Source organism: Elephantulus edwardii, unplaced genomic scaffold (genome assembly GCF_000299155.1).
Source record: "Elephantulus edwardii isolate Elephantulus edwardi_28Jun2011 unplaced genomic scaffold, EleEdw1.0 scaffold00069, whole genome shotgun sequence".
Lineage (NCBI taxonomy): Eukaryota > Metazoa > Chordata > Mammalia > Macroscelidea > Macroscelididae > Elephantulus > Elephantulus edwardii.
The window spans coordinates 2,312,184-2,323,191 of record NW_006399819.1 but is presented as its reverse complement, the minus strand read 5'-3'; positions in this window follow the sequence as shown (position 1 = coordinate 2,323,191).

The window sequence follows — 11,008 nt, the reverse complement described above, 5'->3', positions numbered from 1 at the left end:
CTGCGCTCCAGTGCAATTTTCAGAGTCTCTTCTGACATCCATTTTGGTCTTTGCTTCCTCTTCTGTCTTTGCAATGACCGTTTGCACTCTTCTTGCATTATACCCTTGATATCCTCCCACAACTCAACTGGCCTTCGCTCATTAGTGTTTAAAGCCTCAAACCTGTTCCTGAGATGGTTCTGAAATTCAGGTCGGATAGACTCAAAGTCATTTTTTGGTTGCCTTGGATTTGGTTTAATTTTCCTCAGCTTCAGCTTGAATTTGCATATGAGTAGTTGTGGTCTGTTCCACAATCAGCTCCTGGCCTAGTTTTCCCAGCTGATATTGAGCTTCTCCGGCGGGTCTTTCCACAGATGTAATCGGTCTGATTCCTATGCATACCATCAGGTGAAATCTAGGTATATAACCTGAGTTTATGTCTCTTAAAAAATGTATTTGCTATGAATAAATCATTGTGCAAAATTCGATCATTTTCTCTCCAGCTCATTATCACAATCTATTAGTAAGATCAAGTGAACTGTGGTAAAAATGCATTATTTTAAAATTGTTGTTTTTGTTATTATGAGCCATTGAGTTGCTTGTGACTCATAGCAACTCTGTGTACAACAGCCCTGAAACCTGCTCTATCCTGAGACGACTTTATTGACTCTGGCACACCTACTCTCATTATTCTAGTCACTGTATCAATTCATTTCATCAACGGTCTCTCATTCTTTCTCTGTCCCTCCACCTTTCCAAGCATGATATCCCTCTCCAAGTACAAAGTATAAATTATAAAATTATACTTTTAATTGAAAGTACTGTAATTAAATAGAAAACACGTTCTTAGTAAGATACTCATTTTAAGTAGAATTGTAAGATTTTGAAATATTGGAATGAGAAGGTCTTGCAGGTTAAGGTAACCAGGTGAACTAACACAAAGGTGAAGTGTCTATAGAGACTGGAGAAGACTGAAGAAGGAAGAATGTAATAAGTACATTGGGGAAATTATACATAGAGTGTTACAGGCCTTGAATATTCTATTAAAAAGTCTGAATTTTATTTTCTAGACTAGTGTCTCAGAATGTAGTCTATGGCATTAGTGGAATGTGGAGAGCTAGTTAAAAATTCAGACTGTGTCTTTGATATTCTGACTCAGGAGTTCTTGAATTTGAAATCTGTACATTTAGCAAGATCCACCAGAATTGGATCCTTTCTGTTCAAGACAATGGGAGACCAAGGAAGAGCCAGTTCTCTGTCTCTAACTCCATAATATTGTTTAAGAGGCAATTCTCTGTCTCTAACTCTATAATATTGTTAACTTTTTCTTAACCTTTCTGGTAGCATAGTTGTGCTGGCAACCCAAAGGCAAGTGGTTAATATCCACCAGCTGCCTCTAGGGAGATATAAGAGTAGTCTTCCCTGGTATGATTTGAAGACCCACTGAAGGATCAGCCGTGAGTCAGTTCTGACTTGACGGCAATGAGTTGCTGTGAATGCTTATACTAAAATATTGAGGAATTGCAACTGCAAAATGACATTTCATTTGGAGTAAAAGTGAGTAACATTAAATATTCATATTCTAATTGTGCACCGTTGTTAGTAGAGAACATTCCGATAACATGACAAAGACAAGTTATTTTTCAAATAGTTCCAGATGTTGTTTTCAGTCCTGTAGTTAAGATTTTCTAGTTCTACTTCCAGTGGGTTGTTTTCTTTTCTTCTGATAATAAGAATGATTTTACAGTAGAACATAAGAAAGTATCTTGAAGGCCGTAGGAGACTCTGTTTTCTGGGCTTTAGTCATAGTGGGGAGTTTATTTTATTTTATTTTTTGTTTATCACCTGTCTTGCAAAATCTCTGATAGTTTTCAGATTCCTTTGCAGACAATCTAATAGTTTTTTTTTCAACTTATAAGTTAACCCAATAATTTATTTCCTCCCATTCAATTTCTTTTCTCTTGCTTCACTCACAAGCACTTGTTTTCTACCTTCCTCATTTTAGAAATAATTTGTTAGTATTTTTCTTTCTTCTCAGTATTTTTTTCCTCAGGAGTTGTGACAATGGCTTACATGCTAATGGTGAGTTGATCTATTCTATAAAGCACATAGAACTTCTCACTCTCTTTTGTATTAATAGATTTGTCAAAGTAGAAACGTATATATACAGTTATAAAATGTATTTATAAATTATCAATACAGTTCCTCTTCATCTTCCTATTTCTCACTCTACTGCTATACAGAAAATTTTACATCTATTGTCTCATTTTTTCCCTAGATATATTCTGTGAAAAACAAAAAAACAAAAACAAAAACAAACCAAAACTAATTGTTCTCTTTTGAAATAAAAAAGGTCCTCATCCCTCTGCTTCCACCCTCTCCCACTCCTACTGGCTATTTATACTCATTCTACAATAATGGTGTTATACAATATTTATCCTTGTGAAGCTGAGTTAGTTCACTCAGTGTAATGTTGTCCAGGCCTTCCCAAGTTAGGTAATAATTTACAAAACCATTGTTCCTTCATACTGCATAGTATTCCGTTGTGTGAATTTACCATAATTTCTCAATACATTCGTTTGTGGTTGGACATTTGGACTGTTGCCATGTTCTTGCAATGGTGAATAATACTGCTATGAGCATTGGTATACAGATCTCTGGTTTTGGCTCAGTTTAGTTTTAATTTTCTCAGGGTATAATCCAAGTAGTGAAATAGCTGGGTCATATGTATGGGAGGTAGGGGTATTAATCAGGGATTATACAATTTGATGGGTGGAGGGCGAGGGAAGTTGAAAGAATTTTTCTTGAAAACAATGTATAATAATTTTATAAATAAACTAGTAGGGAAAAACAATGCATGAGAATCATTGTATAAAATATAATGTGAATGAAGAATAGTGTGAGACATAATGTATGCAAACTTCGTAAAACAACAAATTAAAACAAAACTCATAAAAAGAAAAAAAAATACAAAATGTCAAATTCTGGTGATGGTAGGATTAAGACATTTACTCCAAAGCCAGGAAGCAGGATGTGGAAATAAAGCGAATCAAATAGAAGTCATACCATCTCTCTAGCTATGAAGGTGAGACAGAACTAAAATTTTCAAGTGGTCAATTACAATCATTCTTTTTTTTTTTTTTTCTGTATGAGGTCTCACTTTTGCCTAACCTAAGACATGAACTTGAGAAAATTTAGGTAAGACGTGTGGGCTATAAATGTGGGCTAAAATTGTGAGAAGAGTGAATTGAATATATTTCTAGTCTGACAAACATGCTTGTGGTTGTTGTGTACTGTACAGTCAGAACAGAGCCATAGCTGACTCTCCAGTGGGTTTTCAGAAGTAGTTAATCACTCAGGAGGAGACTGTGCCCATCATGGGGTCACAATGAATTGGAGTTGAGGTGACAGACCAGTGGGTTTTATGAGCCATTTGGTAACAGAACTCTTTTCTTCTATGTAAAAGACTGAGTTTGGTTCCCAACTGATGCGCCTCATGTAGAGTTATATAACAGAACAGGTTTCAGACAAGCTACCAAGCTAAGATAGGTTAGGAAGAAAGATCTGGAGATATAATGTCTGCTAATAAAAAAATGATGGGGTAACATTTAATTCTGTTGTGTGTGAGGTCACTGTGAGTTGAGGTCAATTCCATGAGAACTAACAACAAAATTTATTCGTTAGACATTATAATAAAGAACTGATAGATCTTAGGTATATGTGAAGAATCTGTATGAAAAGAAATCTTGATATTTTAAGGAAAAATGCTATTTGCTATTTTTTTTTTCATTTTAACACTTTTAAAATGTTTCAGTATTTCATTAGTTGAGGACTAACGTGCTCCTGACCGAACACCAATAACTCATATCTGACTCTTCAGTAGGTTTTCAGAGGCAGTAAATTGCACAGGAGGAAATTGACAAAATTTCTCCTGAAGTGGATGGTGGTTTGGACCACATGTCTTTGGATTGGCCATGTAATTCCTTACTACAAGGCCATCAGAGCTACCTTACATGAAAACTAGACAAAAAATAAAGAAGAGTAATCAAGAATTGAGGTGATACCTTTGAATTATGTTGTCACAGATTATTGAATATACCATTGGCATGAAAGTTTATTAAATACAAGAATATTTCACATGCTTGGACTTTGGGAACCAGATTCGGAGAAGTGAAACTTACTTTGTAAAAAAGAGGGTCATTCAAAAAAAGGAGAATACATCAACATGATGGATTAATAAAGTGTTTTCAACCATTGGTTTTAACAGAGAAGGAAATTATTGGTTTAATGCAGCACTAAGCAAGGTTTTAGTCAGTTATACATGAAAATGAATTTGACATCAGGATTGGAGAAGGACTATCAATAACCTACATCATAGAGATGACATACCCTTTCTCACTGAAAATGATGGATACTTGAAACTCTTACTGCAGAACAAGGGCAACAGCCTTCAGTCTGATTACTTCTCAACATCAAGAAAACAAAAATCCTCACCATGAGGGTAATAGACAAAATTTTACTTGGATTCATAATTTGCACCCTCCATACCAGAAGTCAGAATTCAAAAGAAGAGTTGCATTAGGAAAGTCCACTACCAAGGACCTCTCCAGAATACTAAGGAGTAATGATGTTAGTTTAAAGAGTAAAATGTTCCTAACCCAAGTCATTGTCTTCTAAAACTGCTTGTCATCCATACGAAAATTGGACAATGACTAAGGCTGACAGGAAAATAGTTGTCTTTGGTATGTGGTGCTGAATAAAGATTTGAATGGACTGCCAAGAGAACAAACCATTCTGTCCGGGAGAAAGTGAAATTAGGGTGTGTTTTGGTGGAAAGGCTGATGAAACTTTGTCTCACATATTTTGGGCATGCTTAAAAGAGGGGCTAGTCTTTGGAAAAGGACATCATGATTAGAAAAGTAGAGAGAGTCAGAAAAAAAGACAAATACCCACAACAAGATGGAATGACATGGTGACTGTAGCAATGCACTCAAATGTGTCACAGATGGTGAGGAATTGCACAGGACAATGCAATGTTCTGATCTATTGTTTATAAGGTTGCTAATGGGTTTCAAGCTATTCAACAGCACATAAAAATACTGACAATTATGAGATACCCTCTTATGCCAGTATGAATAGCAAAATTTAACAAAGCAGCAAACAACAAATGTTGAGGTTGTGGAGAAACCCTTATTCACTATTGATGGGAGAGTAAAATAGTGCCCCTACTATGGAAGGCAATATGGTACTTTCTCAAAAAGTAGGGAATAGAAATACCATTTGACACAGCAGTTCTGCTCCTGGGAATATACCCTAAAGAAACCAGAACTTCCACCCAAGCAGATACATGCATACCCATGTTTATTGCTGCTTTGTTCACAATAGCAAAGAGTTGGAAACAACCCAAGCAAGTGTCCATCAACAAATAAATGGATAGAGAAGCTGTGGTATATTCATAAAATGGAATAGTATGCAGCGCTGAAAAACAAAGAACTCATGAAATATTATACAAAATGGTGACCCTGGAGGACATTATGCTGAGTGAAATATCTCAGTCACAAAAGGACAAGTATTACATAGTGCCACTGCTATAAAACCGGACTGATACAGGGATTGGGGGAAAACTAGGAAAGAGGGGATAATGTACATGGCATTGAAACAGAGGAGGGAGAGAACTGTATGAAAGGAATATATTATTTTGTATTATTGGCATGACACAATTCCAGAATAAGAGTTGCATAGTAAAGTGGTCATGGAGGCGGGGATGGTGGGGACGGTGAGGGGGACTGTATGACAACGAAAGAACATTTTTTTCCCCAAAGAACAAAGCAAACTGGAGGGGAGCGGGGACAGGGAAGAAAATGTGCAACAATGGATGAATGGAAATCCAAGTTTTATAAACTTTCATTAAAATCTAAAAAAGAATAAACAAAAAAAACAACAAAAATTACCAACAACAGCATGGGCTGGGCTAATTTTATAGAACCTAATAATAACAGGAGTATGCTATATGGATTGCAACTCAGTATCAAGAAAACAAACATTTTTGCCACTGGACCTATACATAATAACATGAAAGATAGATTGAAACTGTCAACAAATTCATCTTACTTGGATCCACCATCAATAACCTTGGTACCAGCATAGGGAGTTGTGAAAGGCTGGTAGTGGTAAAAAGCTGTGCTCCAGTCCCGAAGGTAAAAGGTTCAAATTTACTAGCTTTTCCACAGAAGAAAGATGGGCACTCTCCTACCATGCAATTAACTGCTTCTGAAAAGTCACTGGAGGATCACCTTTGGGTCAATTCTGACTCGACAGTAAACAACAACGAACAGCAGTCAGGAAATCAGTTAGCATACTACACTGGAAAAGTCTGCAGTCGTAGACCTCTCCAGATAATTGAGCAACAATGATGTTAGTTTGAGGACTAATATGTTTTATTTAGGACACGGTCTTTTCAGTTATTTGCTATTCTGTTGAAACTTGAACAGTCAATATGGTTGAGAAAAGAATTAATGCCTTTGTACTGTGATGTTGGAGAAAAATACCGACTGTCCTTTGCACTGCCAAAAGAATAAACAGATATGCCTTAAAAAAGGTCCCGCTAGAGTGCTACTTGGAAGCGAAGATGATTAAACTTCATCTTAAATACTTTGGTCATGTTGCTAGTAGAGGCTATTCATTGGAGAGGGACATCATGTATGGAGGAATGGTGAAAGAGAGGAAGACCATCCACTAGGTGTATTAACATGATAACTGCAGCAGTGGGTTCAAGTGTGTCAGTGATGTGAGGATGGTACAAGATAGGACAGGGTTCAGATCCTTCATTGATAGGATTTTGGTGAGTCATACTCAACTTGACAGCACTTAACAACAAGAACCTCTCCAAAGCACCAGAGAGCAAAGGCTAGTTTAAATGCTAGGGTGTGGTTGATACAAGTAATAATATTTTCTATTTTTGTCAGGATTTGAAAGTTGGACAATGAATAAAGAAATTCAAAGAGAAATCAATGCCTTTGAATTGTGGGGTTGGCAAAGAGTATACCATAAATTGCTAAAAGAATAAATAAAAGAAATGTAACCACACTATTTCTTAGAAGCAAGGATGGTGAAACTTTGTCTCACTTACTTTGAGTATGTTTCCTGAAGGACCCTATCTTACTGGGAAAGTTAGAGGGTTGGTTAAAGAGAGGAAGACTCTGACTATTATCAGTGGGCTCAAGCATGTTGGAGATTTTGAAGATGGTGTACAATAGCAAAAGTTTCAGAACTGTTGTTCATAGAATTGCTATGAGTCATAGATTGCATCTAACATGAGCGATTTATTTCTGTTACAATATTTTACTATATTGTAATATTTTATAATGAACATATTTTAAAAATTCTGGTCACTGAGTATAAATGGGTATGTGGTGTCAAGAGATTACTTTCCAAAATTGCTTTCATTGGGCATATTAGCCTATTCACAAAAGGATTGGCCAGTATTTCTACTAAATTCAGTGGGTTCAGTGGCAGAACAGGACCAAAGATTCCACAAGTAGCACCAGTGAGTATTGTGTCTATAGGAGCAGGAACAGCAGCAGCTGCAGCCTTAGCAGAGAACTATATACCAAAATGAGACTTGGGATTGCTGCTCATTGGACCCAGAACCTGAAGATTTCACCTAAACTTGTTGGAGGACTAAGGCAACATGAGATTACTGGCAAGATTAAGAGAACATTGTATCTATGTTATGAGGCTATAGGTCTGAAAGAAGAGCAAGGACTATGTGGGGATGAACTCTGACCTCAGCTTCACAAAGGGAGACTGTCCCCATCCACGGCATCAATAACACAAAAAACAATTTCCACATCCCTTATGCTTGCATACTTCTTTTTACTCATCTTAACACCAATATTACTTTGGAGGGTCCAAAATCTGTTGTAATAACATGCAGACAACATAGAACCATATTGTGGAAATCAAAATGTTAGACTACAAAATAATTATAAAAAGTTTGTATTATTCAACAATACAAAATATTATAATAACAAAATACAGTCAAGACAGCTCTCAAAATATATATACAGGCACTTCAGCCTCAAACCTAGTGGCTTCAGAAGAGTATTCCCAAGTTCTCAGTCTTTCCAAGATTAGCTTTGCCCCCAGTTGTCAAAAAAAATGCTCAGTCTTGCCAATACTGGATTTCCTCCAATTGTCCAACAAAGTTCTGTCCTGACAATATTGGCTTCCCTACCCCTCAAGCTCCCTGACAATATCCCATCCAACATCAGTTTTCCTGTTCCACCATGGCAGCTGTTGAACATTTCCTAAAACATGTCCTAAATTTTCATTCATCCTCTTTATTTACATAATAGTCTCTTTCCTCTTCTTTGGCAGGTAAGGATTCTATATCTGCAGCTAGAGGTTTTCTATTTATTGGCAAGATTAACCAATCTCTTGTAAATTTTTCATACTGACCAGTCTTCTTGTGGACTTGTAGATAGCCTATCCCTTCATGGATAAGTGAACATGCCCATTCACAGTCCTCTTTACTCATGCAGTCAATCATCCACATTGAAATAATCTTAGAAGAGCCATATTGAAGCACAAATTCCATAAAACCAAAGAGTCAGCAACCTTGTTTGAGAAGCTGTCTGGCCTGAGAGATTGTATCTTGCTGCCAAAATGAATTATAAGCTGTTAACTTTACTAATAAACTACATAACTGTGAGTATGGTTCTGTGGAGTCTACATAGCTATTGCCATGGATTTCAGACACAGCAATATTATTGCTGGAATTAGTAGAAAGAGGTTCAGGAACATAGAAAGGTAGGAGAGACATAACTAACCTCCAGGGGATTGGTTTTGTATTGTGGATGCTGTTGTTGGATGCAGTTTTCTCTTGTGGATTTAGTATAAATCAGAATCAGCCATCAGCATGCAGCCCGTGCCCTTTTTACAGGGTACAATTTATTCTGCTCTGAAAAGGGCATGAGTATGTGTTTAATTTACTTGATTGCTTTCTGTGTTTACTTCAGAAAGCTCCTTCAAATCACATCTTTCTTTCCAAAGATAACTGGTTGAATTTCAAGTAATAGTCAAATGTTATTAGATTATACCCTGTGGAATATTTAGGTATTTAATATTGACATATTCTGATTTAATAATAATTTACTAATAACTGAATGAATTCTAGTGATAATTATATCCTTACATAAGGGGCTTTTTTTAAAATATTGTGAAGCAATCAATCATTTGTATTGACTGTTGTTTGCATCATATCTCAGATTTTTAAATCAATATGAGAATGTTCACCAACCATTACAAAATATTTTTAACCTTATTTATTTATTTCACTGTTTTTGTTTATTTTAAGTTCATTTTTCTTAATTTGTTTCATACAATTTTAAATAATTTCTTGGTCATTATACACAAAAAGTAATAGCAATTGTTCTTTCCAATGAGAAAATGCCGCTTCTCTCAAATAATACAGTTATATATGTGTATTTTTTAATATTCCATTTAAATGTTTTTCTTGTAATATACTCTAGAAATTTTTACAAATGAAATTGTAGTAATTTGACTACTGTTTTCTTGGTGTTTTATTCATATGCAATTTATATAGTACAATGCTTCCAATCTATTATCTTTACTTATGTAATAAGTCTTAATTCAGCTTTATTCATGCCCTTGAATTGTAAAGTTGGCAAAGAGTATTTAATACATTGTGAGCTTCCAAAAGAACCAACTTATCTTTAGAAAATGTAAACAGGATGCTCCTTATAGTCAAGGTTGGTAAACTTAGTTTAATCTGAACATGTTGTCAGGAGAAGTCAGTCATGGAAAATACATATAACATAATAACATAACAGCATTTTGAGGGTAATTTCTAAGTGTAATTAATGATTATGTTCTGAAATTTTAATTTTATTTCTCTTTTGAAATAGTAGTTATTTAGGGAGAACTGGAAAATCTGCTATCAGGACCTCTCCAGAGTGTTAAGGAGCAAGGATGCCAGTCTAGAGACTAAGGTGTGCCTAGTCCAGGCCAAGATATCTACAATTACTTGCTATGCAATGGATAGCTGGGCAACGACCAAGGATGACAGAAAATAATGAATGCATTTAAGGTGTTATTCTGGAGAAGGGTATTGAATTCACGATGGCTTACTAGGAGAACTAAACTAGTCTATCCTAGAGAGGATGAAACTAAGCTACTCCTTGGAGGCAAGAATTTTAAGACTTCATGTCCTATACTTTGAGCATATTGCCAGGAAGGACCAGTCTTTGGGGAAGGGTATAATTCCTGGAAGGATGAAAGAATAACTAAGGAGAAGAGGACACTGGATGAGATGGATTGACCCAGTAACTGGTATAATGAGGGTAGATGTGTCAGAGCCAGTGAGATTGGTTCTGGATAGAGTAGGGTCCAGAGCTATTGTGCATAGGATCACTATGAGTTGTAATCAACTCAATGGCATATAACTATAATAACAACAGGGAGTTCTGGTGCTTTAGTGGATAGGAATATGTGCCATTAGCCCAAAAGCTGGTCAGATCTACTCCTGAGTCCTTGAGAGAAAACAGGCAATTTCTTTCCTTGTCTTACCTTGTAGCTTACAACTTCTGAAAATAGGCAATTTCTTTCCTTGTAGATTACAACTTCTGAAAACCCACTGGAGGGTCAGGTATGAATCTTTTCAGATTCAGTGACAATTAGTTCAACTGAGCTGCATAATTATTGTTAATCAGTTCACTAATACTATCAGTCTAAATTGGTCGTAAGGTCAATATTAATTTGTCTATTTACATATGGAAATCTTCTATGTATATATGATATTCTTCTACTATAATCTGATATTACTGAATATTATAATAAGATCTTTGATTTATACAGCACTCTGTCTTTAAGGAGTTAAGGCTGTTTTATATTATCTTTTTTTTTTTTCTCCAACTAGAGAGATTAAAATTTATTAAGAACACAGTGTATAAAACACAGTTTATATTCATTCTTTTTTTTTTGTTTGTTAAATTATAATTATATTTTA